At 43.9% G+C, this 24,128-nt stretch overlaps 1 long non-coding RNA gene across 1 annotated transcript in view; it reads left to right on the top strand.

The window, feature by feature from the left end:
- The first annotated feature begins 23,811 nt into the window (after nucleotides 1-23,811).
- Nucleotides 23,812-24,128, top strand: part of LOC137218214 (uncharacterized) — a 292,236-nt gene continuing 291,919 nt past the window's right edge. Inside the window, exon 1 of the long non-coding RNA XR_010940533.1 lies at nucleotides 23,812-23,900. This is a non-coding gene — a long non-coding RNA (uncharacterized lncRNA). The remainder of the gene's footprint in view (nucleotides 23,901-24,128) is intronic.

Below are 24,128 nucleotides of genomic sequence, written 5' to 3'. Positions count from 1 at the left end.
GGTTTTCTAAATTTGAGACCCTGTTCTGTTCTGTAATTCAGTTCCTGTGTAGCCAAGTTTACATTCCGTGTATTACTGATATCTTATGATGTTTCTTTTTCTGTGTGACTTATTTCAGTTAGAATCATCATACCTGAATCCACTCATTGTGCTGCTAAGGGCCTGATGACCTAGATTTCATTGCTGAGTGATATTGCTTTGTAAGTAAATACCACAACTTCTTTATCCATTTTTCACTTTCTGCGATGTTGAACTTGTACTGTAAACGAGGTTCTTGTAAACAGAGGCGTCCCAATGTTTGGGGTGGCTGTGTCTTTTTGATTTTAATTTCCCTAAGCTATAGGACCATAAGTGGAAGTGCCCTAGGCTCTGTTGCTTTGTTTTTTAGATGTTTCAGGAAACACCATACACTTCTCCCGAGTGTCTGCTGGCAATTTTCATCCCGCCCATCAGCATAACAAGGCTCCCAGTTCTCCATGGCCTGTCCTGCCTTTCTGGATTTTACACTTTTTTCAGATGGCCCTTTTGACCGGGGGGATGTGAGACTTCATTGTAGTGCAGATTTCCTTTGCAAGTTTGCTTGGTTGGCCAAAAAGTGCATATGCGTTTTTTCCTGAATATATTCAGGAAAAAACGCATACGCCCTTTTTGGCCAAGTGCATCATTGTGGACGTTCTGCCTCTTTTCCTATGCTTTCAATGCAATTCCAGTCTACCTCCTGAAATCGGTTTCCTGCAATTCTGCCCCGCTTTCAAGTCCTCTTGGCAGCCTTACTTCAGTATATTTTTGGACGATAGCTGTCATTTATAAGTCTGCAGGTTTGTGAATGACAGTGCCCCTGAGCTCCTTTCTTCAACTCGCTTTCTTGTGACCTGGCCGCAACACCGCAGGATGGCTTCAGGCCCTAATCTGGTTCCGGCACGGCACGCTGAGCCTTTGGTTAATTCCTCTTCCTGGTGGGAAATGAGAGTTAAATTTGCCCGTCCAGACACCTCCAGCTAGTCTCTCATTGGTTCTCGCTATTCCTGTTCATCTTCCGCAGAAATTGCAAACTGGGCCAAACAGGAGGTTAAAGGGACTGACTCTCCAAGTCGGGAGGGTGTTAGTAAAGCGTCTGGAATGTTGCACCCGAGTACCAGGGTACGAGAACTGAGACATATTTGAACACGTTTCCCGATCACATGGTTGATCATACTCTAGGTTCCACATGCATGTTTTAGCTGAAGGAAGAATACCTTAAACCTGGGTAGTTGAAACCCGTGGAATGGGTACCATGCAATATGACTTCAGAGGGTCTTCATTTGCTCACCGAACCTCTCCAATCCTATCACTGCTGCGTTTATGCCCCTGTACACATGCTTGATTCTCTTTCGGAGACATAGTAATCCATAGGTTTTAAGATACTTACTAGTCAGGTACATTCTTTGGCGTTTAATATGCGGTGTTGAGTCCATTTCTTTGAGCAAGGAGTAGCTCTTGTCTATTCCATATTTGGCTTAAGGAACTTTATCTGTGCTCATTTCAATCTCTGGTTTTATGCAGCACCCCAACTCACCTTTCCCCTTAAGCAAGCATAAGTTGGTTTTCTAAATTTGAGACCCTGTTCTGTTCTGTAATTCAGTTCCTGTGGAGCCAAGTTTACATTCCATGTATTACTGATATCTTATGATGTTTCTTTTTCTGTGTGACTTATTTCAGTTAGAATCATCATACCTGAATCCACTCATTGTGCTGCTAAGGGCCTGATGACATAGATTTCATTGCTGAGTGATATTGCTTTGTAAGTAAATACCACAACTTCTTTATCCATTTTTCACTTTCTGCGATGTTGAACTTGTACTGTAAACGAGGTTCTTGTAAACAGAGGCGTCCCAATGTTTGGGGTGGCTGTGTCTTTTTGATTTTAATTTCCCTAAGCTATAGGACCATAAGTGGAAGTGCCCTAGGCTCTGTTGCTTTGTTTTTTAGATGTTTCAGGAAACACCATACACTTCTCCCGAGTGTCTGCTGGCAATTTACATCCCGCCCATCAGCATAACAAGGCTCCCAGTTCTCCATGGCCTGTCCTGCCTTTCTGGATTTTACACTTTTTTCAGATGACCCTTTTGACCGGGGGGAAGTGAGACTTCATTGTAGTGCAGATTTCCTTTGCAAGCTTGCTTGGTTGGCCAAAAAGGGCGTATGCGTTTTTCCCTGAATATATTCAGGAAAAAACGCATACGCCCTTTTTGGCCAAGTGCATCATTGTGGACGTTCTGCCTCTTTTCCTATGCTTTCAATGCAATTCCAGTCTACCTCCTGAAATCGGTTTCCTGCAATTCTGCCCCGCTTTCAAGTCCTCTTGGCAGCCTTACTTCAGTATATTTTTGGACGATAGCTGTCATTTATAACTCTGCAGGTTTGTGAATTACAGTGCCCCTGAGCTCCTTTCTTCAACTCGCTTTCTTGTGACCTGGCCGCAACACCGCAGGATGGCTTCAGGCCCTAATCTGGTTCCGGCACGGCATGCTGAGCCTTTGCTTAATTCCTCTTCCTGGTGGGAAATGAGAGTTAAATTTGCCCGTCCAGACACCTCCAGCTAGTCTCTCATTGGTTCTCGCTATTCCTGTTCATCTTCCGCAGAAATTGCAAACTGGGCCAAACAGGAGGTTAAAGGGACTGACTCTCCAAGTCGGGAGGGTGTTAGTAAAGCGTCTGGAATGTTGCACCCGAGTACCAGGGTACGAGAACTGAGACATATTTGAACACGTTTCCCGATCACATGGTTGATCATACTCTAGGTTCCACATGCATGTTTTAGCTGAAGGAAGAATACCTTAAACCTGGGTAGTTGAAACCCGTGGAATGGGTACCATGCAATATGACTTCTGAGGATCTTCATTTGCTCACCGAACCTCTCCAATCCTATCACTGCTGCGTTTATGCCCCTGTACACATGCTTGATTCTCTTTCGGAGACATAGTAATCCATAGGTTTTAAGATACTTACTAGTCAGGTACATTCTTAGGCGTTTAATATGCGGTGTTGAGTCCATTTCGTTGAGCAAGGAGTAGCTCTTGTCTATTCCATATTTGGCTTAAGGAACTTTATCTGTGCTCATTTCAATCTCTGGTTTTATGCAGCACCCCAACTCACCTTTCCCCTTAAGCAAGCATAAGTTGGTTTTCTAAATTTGAGACCCTGTTCTGTTCTGTAATTCAGTTCCTGTGTAGCCAAGTTTACATTCCGTGTATTACTGATATCTTATGATGTTTCTTTTTCTGTGTGACTTATTTCAGTTAGAATCATCATACCTGAATCCACTCATTGTGCTGCTAAGGGCCTGATGACCTAGATTTCATTGCTGAGTGATATTGCTTTGTAAGTAAATACCACAACTTCTTTATCCATTTTTCACTTTCTGCGATGTTGAACTTGTACTGTAAACGAGGTTCTTGTAAACAGAGGCGTCCCAAACTTTGGGGTGGCTGTGTCTTTTTGATTTTAATTTCCCTAAGCTATAGGACCATAAGTGGAAGTGCCCTAGGCTCTGTTGCTTTGTTTTTTAGATGTTTCAGGAAACACCATACACTTCTCCCGAGTGTCTGTTGGCAATTTACATCCCGCCCGTCAGCATAACAAGGCTCCCAGTTCTCCATGGCCTGTCCTGCCTTTCTGGATTTTACACTTTTTTCAGATGGCCCTTTTGACCGGGGGGAAGTGAGACTTCATTGTAGTGCAGATTTCCTTTGCAAGCTTGCTTGGTTGGCCAAAAAGGGCGTATGCGATTTTCCCTGAATATATTCAGGAAAAAACGCATACGCCCTTTTTGGCCAAGTGCATCATTGTGGACGTTCTGCCTCTTTTCCTATGCTTTCAATGCAATTCCAGTCTACCTCCTGAAATCGGTTTCCTGCAATTCTGCCCTGCTTTCAAGTCCTCTTGGCAGCCTTACTTCAGTATATTTTTGGACGATAGCTGTCATTTATAAGTCTGCAGGTTTGTGAATTACAGTGCCCCTGAGCTCCTTTCTTCAACTCGCTTTCTTTTGAGCTGGCCGCAACACCGCAGGATGTCTTCAGGCCCTAATCTGGTTCCGGCAGGGCACGCTGAGCCTTTGGTTAATTCCTCTTCCTGGTGGGAAATGAGAGTTAAATTTGCCCGTCCAGACACCTCCAGCTAGTCTCTCATTGGTTCTCGCTATTCCTGTTCATCTTCCGCAGAAATTGCAAACTGGGCCAAACAGGAGGTTAAAGGGACTGACTCTCCAAGTCGGGAGGGTGTTAGTAAAGCGTCTGGAATGTTGCACCCAAGTACCAGGGTACGAGAACTGAGACATATTTGAACACGTTTCCCGATCACATGGTTGATCATACTCTAGGTTCCACATGCATGTTTTAGCTGAAGGAAGAATCCCTGAAACCTGGAGAGTTGAGACCCGTGGAATGGGTACCATGCAATATGACTTCAAAGGGTCTTTGTTTGCTCACCGAACCTCTCCAATCCTATCACTGCTGCATTTATGCCCCTGGACACACGCTTGATTCTCTTTTGGAGATATAGCAATCCATAGGTTTTAAGATACTTACTAGTCAGGTACATTCTTAGGCGCTTAATATGGGGTGTTGAGTCCATTTCGTTGAGCAAGGAGTAGCTCTTGTCTATTCCATATTTGGCTTAAGGAACTTTATCTGTGCTCATTTCAATCTCTGGTTTTATGCAGCACCCCAACTCACCTTTCCCCTTAAGCAAGCATAAGTTGGTTTTCTAAATTTGAGACCCTGTTCTGTTCTGTAATTCAGTTCCTGTGTAGCCAAGTTTACATTCCGTGTATTACTGATATCTTATGATGTTTCTTTTTCTGTGTGACTTATTTCAGTTAGAATCATCATACCTGAATCCACTCATTGTGCTGCTAAGGGCCTGATGACCTAGATTTCATTGCTGAGTGATATTGCTTTGTAAGTAAATACCACAACTTCTTTATCCATTTTTCACTTTCTGCGATGTTGAACTTGTACTGTAAACGAGGTTCTTGTAAACAGAGGCGTCCCAAACTTTGGGGTGGCTGTGTCTTTTTGATTTTAATTTCCCTAAGCTATAGGACCATAAGTGGAAGTGCCCTAGGCTCTGTTGCTTTGTTTTTTAGATGTTTCAGGAAACACCATACACTTCTCCCGAGTGTCTGTTGGCAATTTACATCCCGCCCGTCAGCATAACAAGGCTCCCAGTTCTCCATGGCCTGTCCTGCCTTTCTGGATTTTACACTTTTTTCAGATGGCCCTTTTGACCGGGGGGAAGTGAGACTTCATTGTAGTGCAGATTTCCTTTGCAAGCTTGCTTGGTTGGCCAAAAAGGGCATATGCGTTTTTCCCTGAATATATTCAGGAAAAAACGCATACGCCCTTTTTGGCCAAGTGCATCATTGTGGACGTTCTGCCTCTTTTCCTATGCTTTCAATGCAATTCCAGTCTACCTCCTGAAATCGGTTTCTTGCAATTCTGCCCCGCTTTCAAGTCCTCTTGGCAGCCTTACTTCAGTATATTTTTGGACGATAGCTGTCATTTATAAGTCTGCAGGTTTGTGAATTACAGTGCCCCTGAGCTCCTTTCTTCAACTCGCTTTCTTTTGAGCTGGCCGCAACACCGCAGGATGTCTTCAGGCCCTAATCTGGTTCCGGCAGGGCACGCTGAGCCTTTGGTTAATTCCTCTTCCTGGTGGGAAATGAGAGTTAAATTTGCCCGTCCAGACACCTCCAGCTAGTCTCTCATTGGTTCTCGCTATTCCTGTTCATCTTCCGCAGAAATTGCAAACTGGGCCAAACAGGAGGTTAAAGGGACTGACTCTCCAAGTCGGGAGGGTGTTAGTAAAGCGTCTGGAATGTTGCACCCAAGTACCAGGGTACGAGAACTGAGACATATTTGAACACGTTTCCCGATCACATGGTTGATCATACTCTAGGTTCCACATGCATGTTTTAGCTGAAGGAAGAATCCCTGAAACCTGGAGAGTTGAGACCCGTGGAATGGGTACCATGCAATATGACTTCAAAGGGTCTTTGTTTGCTCACCGAACCTCTCCAATCCTATCACTGCTGCATTTATGCCCCTGGACACACGCTTGATTCTCTTTTGGAGATATAGCAATCCATAGGTTTTAAGATACTTACTAGTCAGGTACATTCTTAGGCGCTTAATATGGGGTGTTGAGTCCATTTCGTTGAGCAAGGAGTAGCTCTTGTCTATTCCATATTTGGCTTAAGGAACTTTATCTGTGCTCATTTCAATCTCTGGTTTTATGCAGCACCCCAACTCACCTTTCCCCTTAAGCAAGCATAAGTTGGTTTTCTAAATTTGAGACCCTGTTCTGTTCTGTAATTCAGTTCCTGTGTAGCCAAGTTTACATTCCGTGTATTACTGATATCTTATGATGTTTCTTTTTCTGTGTGACTTATTTCAGTTAGAATCATCATACCTGAATCCACTCATTGTGCTGCTAAGGGCCTGATGACATAGATTTCATTGCTGAGTGATATTGCTTTGTAAGTAAATACCACAACTTCTTTATCCATTTTTCACTTTCTGCGATGTTGAACTTGTACTGTAAACGAGGTTCTTGTAAACAGAGGCGTCCCAATGTTTGGGGTGGCTGTGTCTTTTTGATTTTAATTTCCCTAAGCTATAGGACCATAAGTGGAAGTGCCCTAGGCTCTGTTGCTTTGTTTTTTAGATGTTTCAGGAAACACCATACACTTCTCCCGAGTGTCTGCTGGCAATTTTCATCCCGCCCATCAGCATAACAAGGCTCCCAGTTCTCCATGGCCTGTCCTGCCTTTCTGGATTTTACACTTTTTTCAGATGGCCCTTTTGACCGGGGGGATGTGAGACTTCATTGTAGTGCAGATTTCCTTTGCAAGTTTGCTTGGTTGGCCAAAAAGTGCATATGCGTTTTTTCCTGAATATATTCAGGAAAAAACGCATACGCCCTTTTTGGCCAAGTGCATCATTGTGGACGTTCTGCCTCTTTTCCTATGCTTTCAATGCAATTCCAGTCTACCTCCTGAAATCGGTTTCCTGCAATTCTGCCCCGCTTTCAAGTCCTCTTGGCAGCCTTACTTCAGTATATTTTTGGACGATAGCTGTCATTTATAAGTCTGCAGGTTTGTGAATGACAGTGCCCCTGAGCTCCTTTCTTCAACTCGCTTTCTTGTGACCTGGCCGCAACACCGCAGGATGGCTTCAGGCCCTAATCTGGTTCCGGCACGGCACGCTGAGCCTTTGGTTAATTCCTCTTCCTGGTGGGAAATGAGAGTTAAATTTGCCCGTCCAGACACCTCCAGCTAGTCTCTCATTGGTTCTCGCTATTCCTGTTCATCTTCCGCAGAAATTGCAAACTGGGCCAAACAGGAGGTTAAAGGGACTGACTCTCCAAGTCGGGAGGGTGTTAGTAAAGCGTCTGGAATGTTGCACCCGAGTACCAGGGTACGAGAACTGAGACATATTTGAACACGTTTCCCGATCACATGGTTGATCATACTCTAGGTTCCACATGCATGTTTTAGCTGAAGGAAGAATACCTTAAACCTGGGTAGTTGAAACCCGTGGAATGGGTACCATGCAATATGACTTCAGAGGGTCTTCATTTGCTCACCGAACCTCTCCAATCCTATCACTGCTGCGTTTATGCCCCTGTACACATGCTTGATTCTCTTTCGGAGACATAGTAATCCATAGGTTTTAAGATACTTACTAGTCAGGTACATTCTTTGGCGTTTAATATGCGGTGTTGAGTCCATTTCTTTGAGCAAGGAGTAGCTCTTGTCTATTCCATATTTGGCTTAAGGAACTTTATCTGTGCTCATTTCAATCTCTGGTTTTATGCAGCACCCCAACTCACCTTTCCCCTTAAGCAAGCATAAGTTGGTTTTCTAAATTTGAGACCCTGTTCTGTTCTGTAATTCAGTTCCTGTGGAGCCAAGTTTACATTCCATGTATTACTGATATCTTATGATGTTTCTTTTTCTGTGTGACTTATTTCAGTTAGAATCATCATACCTGAATCCACTCATTGTGCTGCTAAGGGCCTGATGACATAGATTTCATTGCTGAGTGATATTGCTTTGTAAGTAAATACCACAACTTCTTTATCCATTTTTCACTTTCTGCGATGTTGAACTTGTACTGTAAACGAGGTTCTTGTAAACAGAGGCGTCCCAATGTTTGGGGTGGCTGTGTCTTTTTGATTTTAATTTCCCTAAGCTATAGGACCATAAGTGGAAGTGCCCTAGGCTCTGTTGCTTTGTTTTTTAGATGTTTCAGGAAACACCATACACTTCTCCCGAGTGTCTGCTGGCAATTTACATCCCGCCCATCAGCATAACAAGGCTCCCAGTTCTCCATGGCCTGTCCTGCCTTTCTGGATTTTACACTTTTTTCAGATGACCCTTTTGACCGGGGGGAAGTGAGACTTCATTGTAGTGCAGATTTCCTTTGCAAGCTTGCTTGGTTGGCCAAAAAGGGCGTATGCGTTTTTTCCTGAATATATTCAGGAAAAAACGCATACGCCCTTTTTGGCCAAGTGCATCATTGTGGACGTTCTGCCTCTTTTCCTATGCTTTCAATGCAATTCCAGTCTACCTCCTGAAATCGGTTTCCTGCAATTCTGCCCCGCTTTCAAGTCCTCTTGGCAGCCTTACTTCAGTATATTTTTGGACGATAGCTGTCATTTATAACTCTGCAGGTTTGTGAATTACAGTGCCCCTGAGCTCCTTTCTTCAACTCGCTTTCTTGTGACCTGGCCGCAACACCGCAGGATGGCTTCAGGCCCTAATCTGGTTCCGGCACGGCATGCTGAGCCTTTGCTTAATTCCTCTTCCTGGTGGGAAATGAGAGTTAAATTTGCCCGTCCAGACACCTCCAGCTAGTCTCTCATTGGTTCTCGCTATTCCTGTTCATCTTCCGCAGAAATTGCAAACTGGGCCAAACAGGAGGTTAAAGGGACTGACTCTCCAAGTCGGGAGGGTGTTAGTAAAGCGTCTGGAATGTTGCACCCGAGTACCAGGGTACGAGAACTGAGACATATTTGAACACGTTTCCCGATCACATGGTTGATCATACTCTAGGTTCCACATGCATGTTTTAGCTGAAGGAAGAATCCCTGAAACCTGGAGAGTTGAGACCCGTGGAATGGGTACCATGCAATATGACTTCAAAGGGTCTTTGTTTGCTCACCGAACCTCTCCAATCCTATCACTGCTGCATTTATGCCCCTGGACACACGCTTGATTCTCTTTTGGAGATATAGCAATCCATAGGTTTTAAGATACTTACTAGTCAGGTACATTCTTAGGCGCTTAATATGGGGTGTTGAGTCCATTTCGTTGAGCAAGGAGTAGCTCTTGTCTATTCCATATTTGGCTTAAGGAACTTTATCTGTGCTCATTTCAATCTCTGGTTTTATGCAGCACCCCAACTCACCTTTCCCCTTAAGCAAGCATAAGTTGGTTTTCTAAATTTGAGACCCTGTTCTGTTCTGTAATTCAGTTCCTGTGTAGCCAAGTTTACATTCCGTGTATTACTGATATCTTATGATGTTTCTTTTTCTGTGTGACTTATTTCAGTTAGAATCATCATACCTGAATCCACTCATTGTGCTGCTAAGGGCCTGATGACATAGATTTCATTGCTGAGTGATATTGCTTTGTAAGTAAATACCACAACTTCTTTATCCATTTTTCACTTTCTGCAATGTTGAACTTGTACGGTAAACGAGGTTCTTGTAAACAGAGGCGTCCCAAACTTTGGGGTGGCTGTGTCTTTTTGATTTTAATTTCCCTAAGCTATAGGACCATAAGTGGAAGTGCCCTAGGCTCTGTTGCTTTGTTTTTTAGATGTTTCAGGAAACACCATACACTTCTCCCGAGTGTCTGTTGGCAATTTACATCCCGCCCGTCAGCATAACAAGGCTCCCAGTTCTCCATGGCCTGTCCTGCCTTTCTGGATTTTACACTTTTTTCAGATGGCCCTTTTGACCGGGGGGAAGTGAGACTTCATTGTAGTGCAGATTTCCTTTGCAAGCTTGCTTGGTTGGCCAAAAAGGGCGTATGCGTTTTTCCCTGAATATATTCAGGAAAAAACACATACGCCCTTTTTGGCCAAGTGCATCATTGTGGACGTTCTGCCTCTTTTCCTATGCTTTCAATGCAATTCCAGTCTACCTCCTGAAATCGGTTTCCTGCAATTCTGCCCTGCTTTCAAGTCCTCTTGGCAGCCTTACTTCAGTATATTTTTGGACGATAGCTGTCATTTATAAGTCTGCAGGTTTGTGAATTACAGTGCCCCTGAGCTCCTTTCTTCAACTCGCTTTCTTTTGAGCTGGCCGCAACACCGCAGGATGTCTTCAGGCCCTAATCTGGTTCCGGCAGGGCACGCTGAGCCTTTGGTTAATTCCTCTTCCTGGTGGGAAATGAGAGTTAAATTTGCCCGTCCAGACACCTCCAGCTAGTCTCTCATTTGTTCTCGCTATTCCTGTTCATCTTCCGCAGAAATTGCAAACTGGGCCAAACAGGAGGTTAAAGGGACTGACTCTCCAAGTCGGGAGGGTGTTAGTAAAGCGTCTGGAATGTTGCACCCGAGTACCAGGGTACGAAAACAGAGACATATTTGAACACGTTTCCCGATCACATGGTTGATCATACTCTAGGTTCCACATGCATGTTTTAGCTGAAGGAAGAATACCTTAAACCTGGGTAGTTGAAACCCGTGGAATGGGTACCATGCAATATGACTTCAGAGGGTCTTCATTTGCTCACCGAACCTCTCCAATCCTATCACTGCTGCGTTTATGCCCCTGTACACATGCTTGATTCTCTTTCAGAGATATAGCAATCCATAGGTTTTAAGATACTTACTAGTCAGGTACATTCTTAGGCGCTTAATATGGGGTGTTGAGTCCATTTCGTTGAGCAAGGAGTAGCTCTTGTCTATTCCATATTTGGCTTAAGAAACTTTATCTGTGCTCATTTCAATCTCTGGTTTTATGCAGCACCCCAACTCACCTTTCCCCTTAAGCAAGCATAAGTTGGTTTTCTAAATTTGAGACCCTGTTCTGTTCTGTAATTCAGTTCCTGTGTAGCCAAGTTTACATTCCGTGTATTACTGATATCTTATGATGTTTCTTTTTCTGTGTGACTTATTTCAGTTAGAATCATCATACCTGAATCCACTCATTGTGCTGCTAAGGGCCTGATGACATAGATTTCATTGCTGAGTGATATTGCTTTGTAAGTAAATACCACAACTTCTTTATCCATTTTTCACTTTCTGCGATGTTGAACTTGTACTGTAAACGAGGTTCTTGTAAACAGAGGCGTCCCAATGTTTGGGGTGGCTGTGTCTTTTTGATTTTAATTTCCCTAAGCTATAGGACCATAAGTGGAAGTGCCCTAGGCTCTGTTGCTTTGTTTTTTAGATGTTTCAGGAAACACCATACACTTCTCCCGAGTGTCTGCTGGCAATTTACATCCCGCCCATCAGCATAACAAGGCTCCCAGTTCTCCATGGCCTGTCCTGCCTTTCTGGATTTTACACTTTTTTCAGATGGCCCTTTTGACCGGGGGGATGTGAGACTTCATTGTAGTGCAGATTTCCTTTGCAAGCTTGCTTGGTTGGCCAAAAAGGGCGTATGCGTTTTTTCTTGAATATATTCAGGAAAAAACGCATACGCCCTTTTTGGCCAAGTGCATCATTGTGGACGTTCTGCCTCTTTTCCTATGCTTTCAATGCAATTCCAGTCTGCCTCCTGAAATCGGTTTCCTGCAATTCTGCCCCGCTTTCAAGTCCTCTTGGCAGCCTTACTTCAGTATATTTTTGGACGATAGCTGTCATTTATAAGTCTGCAGGTTTGTGAATTACAGTGCCCCTGAGCTCCTTTCTTCAACTCGCTTTCTTTTGAGCTGGCCGCAACACCGCAGGATGGCTTCAGGCCCTAATCTGGTTCCGGCACGGCACGCTGAGCCTTTGGTTAATTCCTCTTCCTGGTGGGAAATGAGAGTTAAATTTGCCCGTCCAGACACCTCCAGCTAGTCTCTCATTGGTTCTCGCTATTCCTGTTCATCTTCCGCAGAAATTGCAAACTGGGCCAAACAGGAGGTTAAAGGGACTGACTCTCCAAGTCGGGAGGGTGTTAGTAAAGCGTCTGGAATGTTGCACCCGAGTACCAGGGTACTAGAACTGAGACATATTTGAACACGTTTCCCGATCACATGGTTGATCATACTCTAGGTTCCACATGCATGTTTTAGCTGAAGGAAGAATACCTTAAACCTGGGTAGTTGAAACCCGTGGAATGGGTACCATGCAATATGACTTCAGAGGGTCTTCATTTGCTCACCGAACCTCTCCAATCCTATCACTGCTGCGTTTATGCCCCTGTACACATGCTTGATTCTCTTTCGGAGACATAGTCATCCATAGGTTTTAAGATACTTACTAGTCAGGTACATTCTTAGGCGTTTAATATGCGGTGTTGAGTCCATTTCGTTGAGCAAGGAGTAGCTCTTGTCTATTCCATATTTGGCTTAAGGAACTTTATCTGTGCTCATTTCAATCTCTGGTTTTATGCAGCACCCCAACTCACCTTTCCCCTTAAGCAAGCATAAGTTGGTTTTCTAAATTTGAGACCCTGTTCTGTTCTGTAATTCAGTTCCTGTGTAGCCAAGTTTACATTCCGTGTATTACTGATATCTTATGATGTTTCTTTTTCTGTGTGACTTATTTCAGTTAGAATCATCATACCTGAATCCACTCATTGTGCTGCTAAGGGCCTGATGACATAGATTTCATTGCTGAGTGATATTGCTTTGTAAGTAAATACCACAACTTCTTTATCCATTTTTCACTTACTGCGATGTTGAACTTGTACTGTAAACGAGGTTCTTGTAAACAGAGGCGTCCCAATGTTTGGGGTGGCTGTGTCTTTTTGATTTTAATTTCCCTAAGCTATAGGACCATAAGTGGAAGTGCCCTAGGCTCTGTTGCTTTGTTTTTTAGATGTTTCAGGAAACACCATACACTTCTCCCGAGTGTCTGCTGGCAATTTTCATCCCGCCCATCAGCATAACAAGGCTCCCAGTTCTCCATGGCCTGTCCTGCCTTTCTGGATTTTACACTTTTTTCAGATGGCCCTTTTGACCGGGGGGATGTGAGACTTCATTGTAGTGCAGATTTCCTTTGCAAGTTTGCTTGGTTGGCCAAAAAGGGCGTATGCGTTTTTTCCTGAATATATTCAGGAAAAAACGCATACGCCCTTTTTGGCCAAGTTCATCATTGTGGACGTTCTGCCTCTTTTCCTATGCTTTCAATGTAATTCCAGTCTACCTCCTGAAATCGGTTTCCTGCAATTCTGCCCCGCTTTCAAGTCCTCTTGGCAGCCTTACTTCAGTATATTTTTGGACGATAGCTGTCATTTATAAGTCTGCAGGTTTGTGAATGACAGTGCCCCTGAGCTCCTTTCTTCAACTCGCTTTCTTGTGACCTGGCCGCAACACCGCAGGATGGCTTCAGGCCCTAATCTGGTTCCGGCACGGCACGCTGAGCCTTTGGTTAATTCCTCTTCCTGGTGGGAAATGAGAGTTAAATTTGCCCGTCCAGACACCTCCAGCTAGTCTCTCATTGGTTCTCGCTATTCCTGTTCATCTTCCGCAGAAATTGCAAACTGGGCCAAACAGGAGGTTAAAGGGACTGACTCTCCAAGTCGGGAGGGTGTTAGTAAAGCGTCTGGAATGTTGCACCCAAGTACCAGGGTACGAGAACTGAGACATATTTGAACACGTTTCCCGATCACATGGTTGATCATACTCTAGGTTCCACATGCATGTGTTAGCTGAAGGAAGAATCCCTGAAACCTGGAGAGTTGAGACCCGTGGAATGGGTACCATGCAATATGACTTCAAAGGGTCTTTGTTTGCTCACCGAACCTCTCCAATCCTATCACTGCTGCATTTATGCCCCTGTACACACGCTTGATTCTCTTTTGGAGATATAGCAATCCATAGGTTTTAAGATACTTACTAGTCAGGTACATTCTTAGGCGCTTAATATGGGGTGTTGAGTCCATTTCGTTGAGCAAGGAGTAGCTCTTGTCTATTCCATATTTGGCTTAAGGAACTTTATCTGTGCTCATTTCAATCTCTGGTTTTATGCAGCACCCCAACTCACCTTTACCCTTAAGCAAGCATAAGTTGGTTTTCTAAATTTGAGACCCTGTTCTGTTCTGTAATTCAGTTCCTGTGTAGCCAAGTTTACATTCCGTGTATTACTGATATCTTATGATGTTTCTTTTTCTGTGTGACTTATTTCAGTTAGAATCATCATACCTGAATCCACTCATTGTGCTGCTAAGGGCCTGATGACATAGATTTCATTGCTGAGTGATATTGCTTTGTAAGTAAATACCACAACTTCTTTATCCATTTTTCACTTTCTGCGATGTTGAACTTGTACGGTAAACGAGGTTCTTGTAAACAGAGGCGTCCCAAACTTTGGGGTGGCTGTGTCTTTTTGATTTTAATTTCCCTAAGCTATAGGACCATAAGTGGAAGTGCCCTAGGCTCTGTTGCTTTGTTTTTTAGATGTTTCAGGAAACACCATACACTTCTCCCGAGTGTCTGTTGGCAATTTACATCCCGCCCGTCAGCATAACAAGGCTCCCAGTTCTCCATGGCCTGTCCTGCCTTTCTGGATTTTACACTTTTTTCAGATGGCCCTTTTGACCGGGGGGAAGTGAGACTTCATTGTAGTGCAGATTTCCTTTGCAAGCTTGCTTGGTTGGCCAAAAAGGGCGTATGCGTTTTTCCCTGAATATATTCAGGAAAAAACACATACGCCCTTTTTGGCCAAGTGCATCATTGTGGACGTTCTGCCTCTTTTCCTATGCTTTCAATGCAATTCCAGTCTACCTCCTGAAATCGGTTTCCTGCAATTCTGCCCTGCTTTCAAGTCCTCTTGGCAGCCTTACTTCAGTATATTTTTGGACGATAGCTGTCATTTATAAGTCTGCAGGTTTGTGAATTACAGTGCCCCTGAGCTCCTTTCTTCAACTCGCTTTCTTTTGAGCTGGCCGCAACACCGCAGGATGTCTTCAGGCCCTAATCTGGTTCCGGCAGGGCACGCTGAGCCTTTGGTTAATTCCTCTTCCTGGTGGGAAATGAGAGTTAAATTTGCCCGTCCAGACACCTCCAGCTAGTCTCTCATTGGTTCTCGCTATTCCTGTTCATCTTCCGCAGAAATTGCAAACTGGGCCAAACAGGAGGTTAAAGGGACTGACTCTCCAAGTCGGGAGGGTGTTAGTAAAGCGTCTGGAATGTTGCACCCAAGTACCAGGGTACGAGAACTGAGACATATTTGAACACGTTTCCCGATCACATGGTTGATCATACTCTAGGTTCCACATGCATGTTTTAGCTGAAGGAAGAATCCCTGAAACCTGGAGAGTTGAGACCCGTGGAATGGGTACCATGCAATATGACTTCAAAGGGTCTTTGTTTGCTCACCGAACCTCTCCAATCCTATCACTGCTGCATTTATGCCCCTGGACACACGCTTGATTCTCTTTTGGAGATATAGCAATCCATAGGTTTTAAGATACTTACTAGTCAGGTACATTCTTAGGCGCTTAATATGGGGTGTTGAGTCCATTTCGTTGAGCAAGGAGTAGCTCTTGTCTATTCCATATTTGGCTTAAGGAACTTTATCTGTGCTCATTTCAATCTCTGGTTTTATGCAGCACCCCAACTCACCTTTCCCCTTAAGCAAGCATAAGTTGGTTTTCTAAATTTGAGACCCTGTTCTGTTCTGTAATTCAGTTCCTGTGTAGCCAAGTTTACATTCCGTGTATTACTGATATCTTATGATGTTTCTTTTTCTGTGTGACTTATTTCAGTTAGAATCATCATACCTGAATCCACTCATTGTGCTGCTAAGGGCCTGATGACATAGATTTCATTGCTGAGTGATATTGCTTTGTAAGTAAATACCACAACTTCTTTATCCATTTTTCACTTTCTGCGATGTTGAACTTGTACGGTAAACGAGGTTCTTGTAAACAGAGGCGTCCCAAACTTTGGGGTGGCTGTGTCTTTTTGATTTTAATTTCCCTAAGCTATAGGACCATAAGTGGAAGTGCCCTAGGCTCTGTTGCTTTGTTTTTTAGATGTTTCAGGAAACACCATACACTTCTCCCGAGTGTCTGTTGGCAATTTACATCCCGCCCGTCAGCATAACAAGGCTCCCAGTTCTCCATGGCCTGTCCTGCCTTTCTGGATTTTACACTTTTTTCAGATGGCCCTTTTGACCGGGGGGAAGTGAGACTTCATTGTAGTGCAGATTTCCTTTGCAAGCTTGCTTGGTTGGCCAAAAAGGGCGTATGCGTTTTTCCCTGAATATATTCAGGAAAAAACACATACGCCCTTTTTGGCCAAGTGCATCATTGTGGACGTTCTGCCTCTTTTCCTATGCTTTCAATGCAATTCCAGTCTACCTCCTGAAATCGGTTTCCTGCAATTCTGCCCTGCTTTCAAGTCCTCTTGGCAGCCTTACTTCAGTATATTTTTGGACGATAGCTGTCATTTATAAGTCTGCAGGTTTGTGAATTACAGTGCCCCTGAGCTCCTTTCTTCAACTCGCTTTCTTTTGAGCTGGCCGCAACACCGCAGGATGTCTTCAGGCCCTAATCTGGTTCCGGCAGGGCACGCTGAGCCTTTGGTTAATTCCTCTTCCTGGTGGGAAATGAGAGTTAAATTTGCCCGTCCAGACACCTCCAGCTAGTCTCTCATTGGTTCTCGCTATTCCTGTTCATCTTCCGCAGAAATTGCAAACTGGGCCAAACAGGAGGTTAAAGGGACTGACTCTCCAAGTCGGGAGGGTGTTAGTAAAGCGTCTGGAATGTTGCACCCGAGTACCAGGGTACGAAAACAGAGACATATTTGAACACGTTTCCCGATCACATGGTTGATCATACTCTAGGTTCCACATGCATGTTTTAGCTGAAGGAAGAATACCTTAAACCTGGGTAGTTGAAACCCGTGGAATGGGTACCATGCAATATGACTTCAGAGGGTCTTCATTTGCTCACCGAACCTCTCCAATCCTATCACTGCTGTGTTTATGCCCCTGTACACATGCTTGATTCTCTTTCGGAGATATAGCAATCCATAGGTTTTAAGATACTTACTAGTCAGGTACATTCTTAGGCGCTTAATATGGGGTGTTGAGTCCATTTCGTTGAGCAAGGAGTAGCTCTTGTCTATTCCATATTTGGCTTAAGGAACTTTATCTGTGCTCATTTCAATCTCTGGTTTTATGCAGCACCCCAACTCACCTTTCCCCTTAAGCAAGCATAAGTTGGTTTTCTAAATTTGAGACCCTGTTCTGTTCTGTAATTCAGTTCCTGTGTAGCCAAGTTTACATTCCATGTATTACTGATATCTTATGATGTTTCTTTTTCTGTGTGACTTATTTCAGTTAGAATCATCATACCTGAATCCACTCATTGTGCTGCTAAGGGCCTGATGACATAGATTTCATTGCTGAGTGATATTGCTTTGTAAGTAAATACCACAACTTCTTTATCCATTTTTCACTTTCTGCGATGTTGAACTTGTACTGTAAACGAGGTTCTTGTAAACAGAGGCGTCCCAATGTTTGGGGTGGCTGTGTCTTTTTGATTTTAATTTCCCTAAGCTATAGGACCATAAGTGGAAGTGCCCTAGGCTCTGTTGCTTTGTTTTTTAGATGTTTCAGGAAACACCATACACTTCTCCCGAGTGTCTGCTGGCAATTTACATCCCGCCCATCAGCATAACAAGGCTCCCAGTTCTCCATGGCCTGTCCTGCCTTTCTGGATTTTACACTTTTTTCAGATGGCCCTTTTGACCGGGGGGATGTGAGACTTCATTGTAGTGCAGATTTCCTTTGCAAGCTTGCTTGGTTGGCCAAAAAGAGCGTATGCGTTTTTTCCTGAATATATTCAGGAAAAAACGCATATGCCCTTTTTGTCCAAGTGCATCATTGTGGACGTTCTGCCTCTTTTCCTATGCTTTCAATGCAATTACAGTCTACCTCCTGAAATCGGTTTCCTGCAATTCTGCCCCGCTTTCAAGTCCTCTTGGCAGCCTTACTTCAGTATATTTTTGGACGATAGCTGTCATTTATAAGTCTGCAGGTTTGTGAATTACAGTGCCCCTGAGCTCCTTTCTTCAACTCGCTTTCTTTTGAGCTGGCCGCAACACCGCAGGATGTCTTCAGGCCCTAATCTGGTTCCGGCAGGGCACGCTGAGCCTTTGGTTAATTCCTCTTCCTGGTGGGAAATGAGAGTTAAATTTGCCCGTCCAGACACCTCCAGCTAGTCTCTCATTGGTTCTCGCTATTCCTGTTCATCTTCCGCAGAAATTGCAAACTGGGCCAAACAGGAGGTTAAAGGGACTGACTCTCCAAGTCGGTAGGGTGTTAGTAAAGCGTCTGGAATGTTGCACCCAAGTACCAGGGTACGAGAACTGAGACATATTTGAACACGTTTCCCGATCACATGGTTGATCATACTCTAGGTTCCACATGCATGTTTTAGCTGAAGGAAGAATCCCTGAAACCTGGAGAGTTGAGACCCGTGGAATGGGTACCATGCAATATGACTTCAAAGGGTCTTTGTTTGCTCACCGAACCTCTCCAATCCTATCACTGCTGCGTTTATGCCCCTGTACACATGCTTGATTCTCTTTCGGAGACATAGCAATCCATAGGTTTTAAGATACTTACTAGTCAGGTACATTCTTAGGCGTTTAATATGTGGTGTTGAGTCCATTTCGTTGAGCAAGGAGTAGCTCTTGTCTATTCCATATTTGGCTTAAGGAACTTTATCTGTGCTCATTTCAATCTCTGGTTTTATGCAGCACCCCAACTCACCTTTCCCCTTAAGCAAGCATAAGTTGGTTTTCTAAATTTGAGACCCTGTTCTGTTCTGTAATTCAGTTCCTGTGGAGCCAAGTTTACATTCCGTGTATTACTGATATCTTATGATGTTTCTTTTTCTGTGTGACTTATTTCAGTTAGAATCATCATACTTGAATCCACTCATTGTGCTGCTAAGGGCCTGATGACATAGATTTCATGGCTGAGTGATATTGCTTTGTAAGTAAATACCACAACTTCTTTATCCATTTTTCACTTTCTGCGATGTTGAACTTGTACGGTAAACGAGGTTCTTGTAAACAGAGGCGTCCCAAACTTTGGGGTGGCTGTGTCTTTTTGATTTTAATTTCCCTAAGCTATAGGACCATAAGTGGAAGTGCCCTAGGCTCTGTTGCTTTGTTTTTTAGATGTTTCAGGAAACACCATACACTTCTCCCGAGTGTCTGTTGGCAATTTACATCCCGCCCATCAGCATAACAAGGCTCCCAGTTCTCCATGGCCTGTCCTGCCTTTCTGGATTTTACACTTTTTTCAGATGGCCCTTTTGACCGGGGGGAAGTGAGACTTCATTGTAGTGCAGATTTCCTTTGCAAGCTTGCTTGGTTGGCCAAAAAGGGCGTATGCGTTTTTTCCTGAATATATTCAGGAAAAAACGCATACACCCTTTTTGGCCAAGTGCATCATTGTGGACGTTCTGCCTCTTTTCCTATGCTTTCAATGCAATTCCAGTCTACCTCCTGAAATCGGTTTCCTGCAATTCTGCCCCGCTTTCAAGTCCTCTTGGCAGCCTTACTTCAGTATATTTTTGGACGATAGCTGTCATTTATAAGTCTGCAGGTTTGTGAATTACAGTGCCCCTGAGCTCCTTTCTTCAACTCGCTTTCTTGTGACCTGGCCGCAACACCGCAGGATGGCTTCAGGCCCTAATCTGGTTCCGGCATGGCACGCTGAGCCTTTGGTTAATTCCTCCTCCTGGTGGGAAATGAGAGTTAAATTTGCCCGTCCAGACACCTCCAGCTAGTCTCTCATTGGTTCTCGCTATTCCTGTTCATCTTCCGCAGAAATTGCAAACTGGGCCAAACAGGAGGTTAAAGGGACTGACTCTCCAAGTCGGGAGGGTGTTAGTAAAGCATCTGGAATGTTGCACCCGAGTACCAGGGTACGAAAACTGAGACATATTTGAACATGTTTCCCGATCACATGGTTGATCATACTCTAGGTTCCACATGCATGTTTTAGCTGAAGGAAGAATCCCTGAAACCTGGAGAGTTGAGACCCGTGGAATGGGTACCATGCAATATGACTTCAAAGGGTCTTTGTTTGCTCACCGAACCTCTCCAATCCTATCACTGCTGCATTTATGCCCCTGGACACACGCTTGATTCTCTTTTGGAGATATAGCAATCCATAGGTTTTAAGATACTTACTAGTCAGGTACATTCTTAGGCGCTTAATATGGGGTGTTGAGTCCATTTCGTTGAGCAAGGAGTAGCTCTTGTCTATTCCATATTTGGCTTAAGGAACTTTATCTGTGCTCATTTCAATCTCTGGTTTTATGCAGCACCCCAACTCACCTTTCCCCTTAAGCAAGCATAAGTTGGTTTTCTAAATTTGAGACCCTGTTCTGTTCTGTAATTCAGTTCCTGTGTAGCCAAGTTTACATTCCGTGTATTACTGATATCTTATGATGTTTCTTTTTCTGTGTGACTTATTTCAGTTAGAATCATCATACCTGAATCCACTCATTGTGCTGCTAAGGGCCTGATGACATAGATTTCATTGCTGAGTGATATTGCTTTGTAAGTAAATACCACAACTTCTTTATCCATTTTTCACTTTCTGCGATGTTGAACTTGTACTGTAAACGAGGTTCTTGTAAACAGAGGCGTTCCAAACTTTGGGGTGGCTGTGTCTTTTTGATTTTAATTTCCCTAAGCTATAGGACCATAAGTGGAAGTGCCCTAGGCTCTGTTGCTTTGTTTTTTAGATGTTTCAGGAAACACCATACACTTCTCCCGAGTGGCTGTTGGCAATTTACATCCCGCCCATCAGCATAACAAGGCTCCCAGTTCTCCATGGCTTGTCCTGCCTTTCTGGATTTTACACTTTTTTCAGATGGCCCTTTTGACCGGGGGGAAGTGAGACTTCATTGTAGTGCAGATTTCCTTTGCAAGCTTGCTTGGTTGGCCAAAAAGGGCGTATGCGTTTTTTCCTGAATATATTCAGGAAAAAACGCATACGCCCTTTTTGGCCAAGTGCATCATTGTGGACGTTCTGCCTCTTTTCCTATGCTTTCAATGCAATTCCAGTCTACCTCCTGAAATCGGTTTCCTGCAATTCTGCCCCGCTTTCAAGTCCTCTTGGCAGCCTTACTTCAGTATATTTTTGGACGATAGCTGTCATTTATAAGTGTGCAGGTTTGTGAATTACAGTGCCCCTGAGCTCCTTTCTTCAACTCGCTTTCTTTTGAGCTGGCCGCAACACCGCAGGATGGCTTCAGGCCCTAATCTTGTTCCGGCACGGCATGCTGAACCTTTGGTTATTTCCTCTTCCTGGTGGGAAATGAGAGTTAAATTTGCCCGTCCAGACACCTCCAGCTAGTCTCTCATTGGTTCTCCCTATTTCTGTTCATCTTCCGCAGAAATTGGAAAATGGGCCAAACAGGAGGTTAAAGGCGCTGACTCTCCAAGTGGGGAGAGTGTTAGTAAAGCGTCTGGAATGTTGCACCCGAGTACAAGGGGAGGAAAACTGAGACATATTTGAACATGTCTCCGGTTCACATGGTGGATCATACTCTGGGTTCCACATGCATGTTTTAGCTGAAGGAAGAATCCCTGAAACCTGGAGAGTTGAGACCCGTGGAATGGGTACCATGCAATATGACTTCAAAGGGTCTTTGTTTGCTCACCGAACCTCTCCAATCCTATCACTGCTGCATTTATGCCCCTGGACAAACGCTTGATTCTCTTTTGGAGATATAGCAATCCATAGGTTTTAAGATACTTACTAGTCAGGTACATTCTTAGGCGCTTAATATGGGGTGTTGAGTCCATTTCGTTGAGCAAGGAGTAGCTCTTGTCTATTCCATATTTGGCTTAAGGAACTTTATCTGTGCTCATTTCAATCTCTGGTTTTATGCAGCACCCCAACTCACCTTTCCCCTTAAGCAAGCATAAGTTGGTTTTCTAAATTTGAGACCCTGTTCTGTTCTGTAATTCAGTTCCTGTGTAGCCAAGTTTACATTCCGTGTATTACTGATATCTTATGATGTTTCTTTTTCTGTGTGACTTATTTCAGTTAGAATCATCATACCTGAATCCACTCATTGTGCTGCTAAGGGCCTGATGACATAGATTTCATTGCTGAGTGATATTGCTTTGTAAGTAAATACCACAACTTCTTTATCCATTTTTCACTTTCTGCGATGTTGAACTTGTACTGTAAACGAGGTTCTTGTAAACAGAGGCGTTCCAAACTTTGGGGTGGCTGTGTCTTTTTGATTTTAATTTCCCTAAGCTATAGGACCATAAGTGGAAGTGCCCTAGGCTCTGTTGCTTTGTTTTTTAGATGTTTCAGGAAACACCATACACTTCTCCCGAGTGGCTGTTGGCAATTTACATCCCGCCCATCAGCATAACAAGGCTCCCAGTTCTCCATGGCCTGTCCTGCCTTTCTGGATTTTACACTTTTTTCAGATGGCCCTTTTGACCGGGGGGAAGTGAGACTTCATTGTAGTGCAGATTTCCTTTGCAAGCTTGCTTGGTTGGCCAAAAAGGGCGTATGCGTTTTTTCCTGAATATATTCAGGAAAAAACGCATACGCCCTTTTTGGCCAAGTGCATCATTGTGGACGTTCTGCCTCTTTTCCTATGCTTTCAATGCAATTCCAGTCTACCTCCTGAAATCGGTTTCCTGCAATTCTGCCCCGCTTTCAAGTCCTCTTGGCAGCCTTACTTCAGTATATTTTTGGACGATAGCTGTCATTTATAACTCTGCAGGTTTGTGAATTACAGTGCCCCTGAGCTCCTTTCTTCAACTCGCTTTCTTTTGAGCTGGCCGCAACACCGCAGGATGGCTTCAGGCCCTAATCTGGTTCCGGCACGGCATGCTGAACCTTTGGTTATTTCCTCTTCCTGGTGGGAAATGAGAGTTAAATTTGCCCGTCCAGACACCTCCAGCTAGTCTCTCATTGGTTCTCGCTATTCCTGTTCATCTTCCGCAGAAATTGGAAAATGGGCCAAACAGGAGGTTAAAGGCGCTGACTCTCCAATTGGGGAGAGTGTTAGTAAAGCGTCTGGAATGTTGCACCCGAGTACCAGGGGAGGAAAACTGAGACATATTTGAACATGTCTCCGGTTCACATGGTGGATCATACTCTGGGTTCCACATGCATGTTTTAGCTGAAGGAAGAATACCTTAAACCTGGAGAGTTGAGACCCGTGGAATGGGTACCATGCAATATGACTTCAAAGGGTCTTCATTTGCTCACCGAACCTCTCCTATCCTATCACTGCTGCGTTTATGCCCCTGTACACATGCTTGATTCTCTTTCGGAGACATAGCAATCCATAGGTTTTAAGATACTTACTAATCAGGTACATTCTTAGGCGTTTAATATGTGGTGTTGAGTCCATTTCGTTGAGCAAGGAGTAGCTCTTGTCTATTCCATATTTTGCTTAAGGAACTTTATCTGTGCTCATTTCAATCTCTGGTTTTATGCAGCACCCCAACTCACCTTTACCCTTAAGCAAGCATAAGTTGGTTTTCTAAATTTGAGACCCTGTTCTGTTCTGTAATTCAGTTCCTGTGGAGCCAAGTTTACATTCCGTGTATTACTGATATCTTATGATGTTTCTTTTTCTGTGTGACTTATTTCAGTTAGAATCATCATACTTGAATCCACTCATTGTGCTGCTAAGGGCCTGATGACATAGATTTCATGGCTGAGTGATATTGCTTTGTAAGTAAATACCACAACTTCTTTATCCATTTTTCACTTTCTGCGATGTTGAACTTGTACGGTAAACGAGGTTCTTGTAAACAGAGGCATTCCAAACTTTGGGGTGGCTGTGTCTTTTTGATTTTAATTTCCCTAAGCTATAGGACCATAAGTGGAAGTGCCCTAGGCTCTGTTGCTTTGTTTTTTAGATGTTTCAGGAAACACCATACACTTCTCCCGAGTGTCTGT

This window comes from Pseudorca crassidens, unplaced genomic scaffold (genome assembly GCF_039906515.1).
Source record: "Pseudorca crassidens isolate mPseCra1 unplaced genomic scaffold, mPseCra1.hap1 Scaffold_52, whole genome shotgun sequence".
Lineage (NCBI taxonomy): Eukaryota > Metazoa > Chordata > Mammalia > Artiodactyla > Delphinidae > Pseudorca > Pseudorca crassidens.
This window is presented reverse-complemented; position numbering and strand designations above follow the sequence as displayed.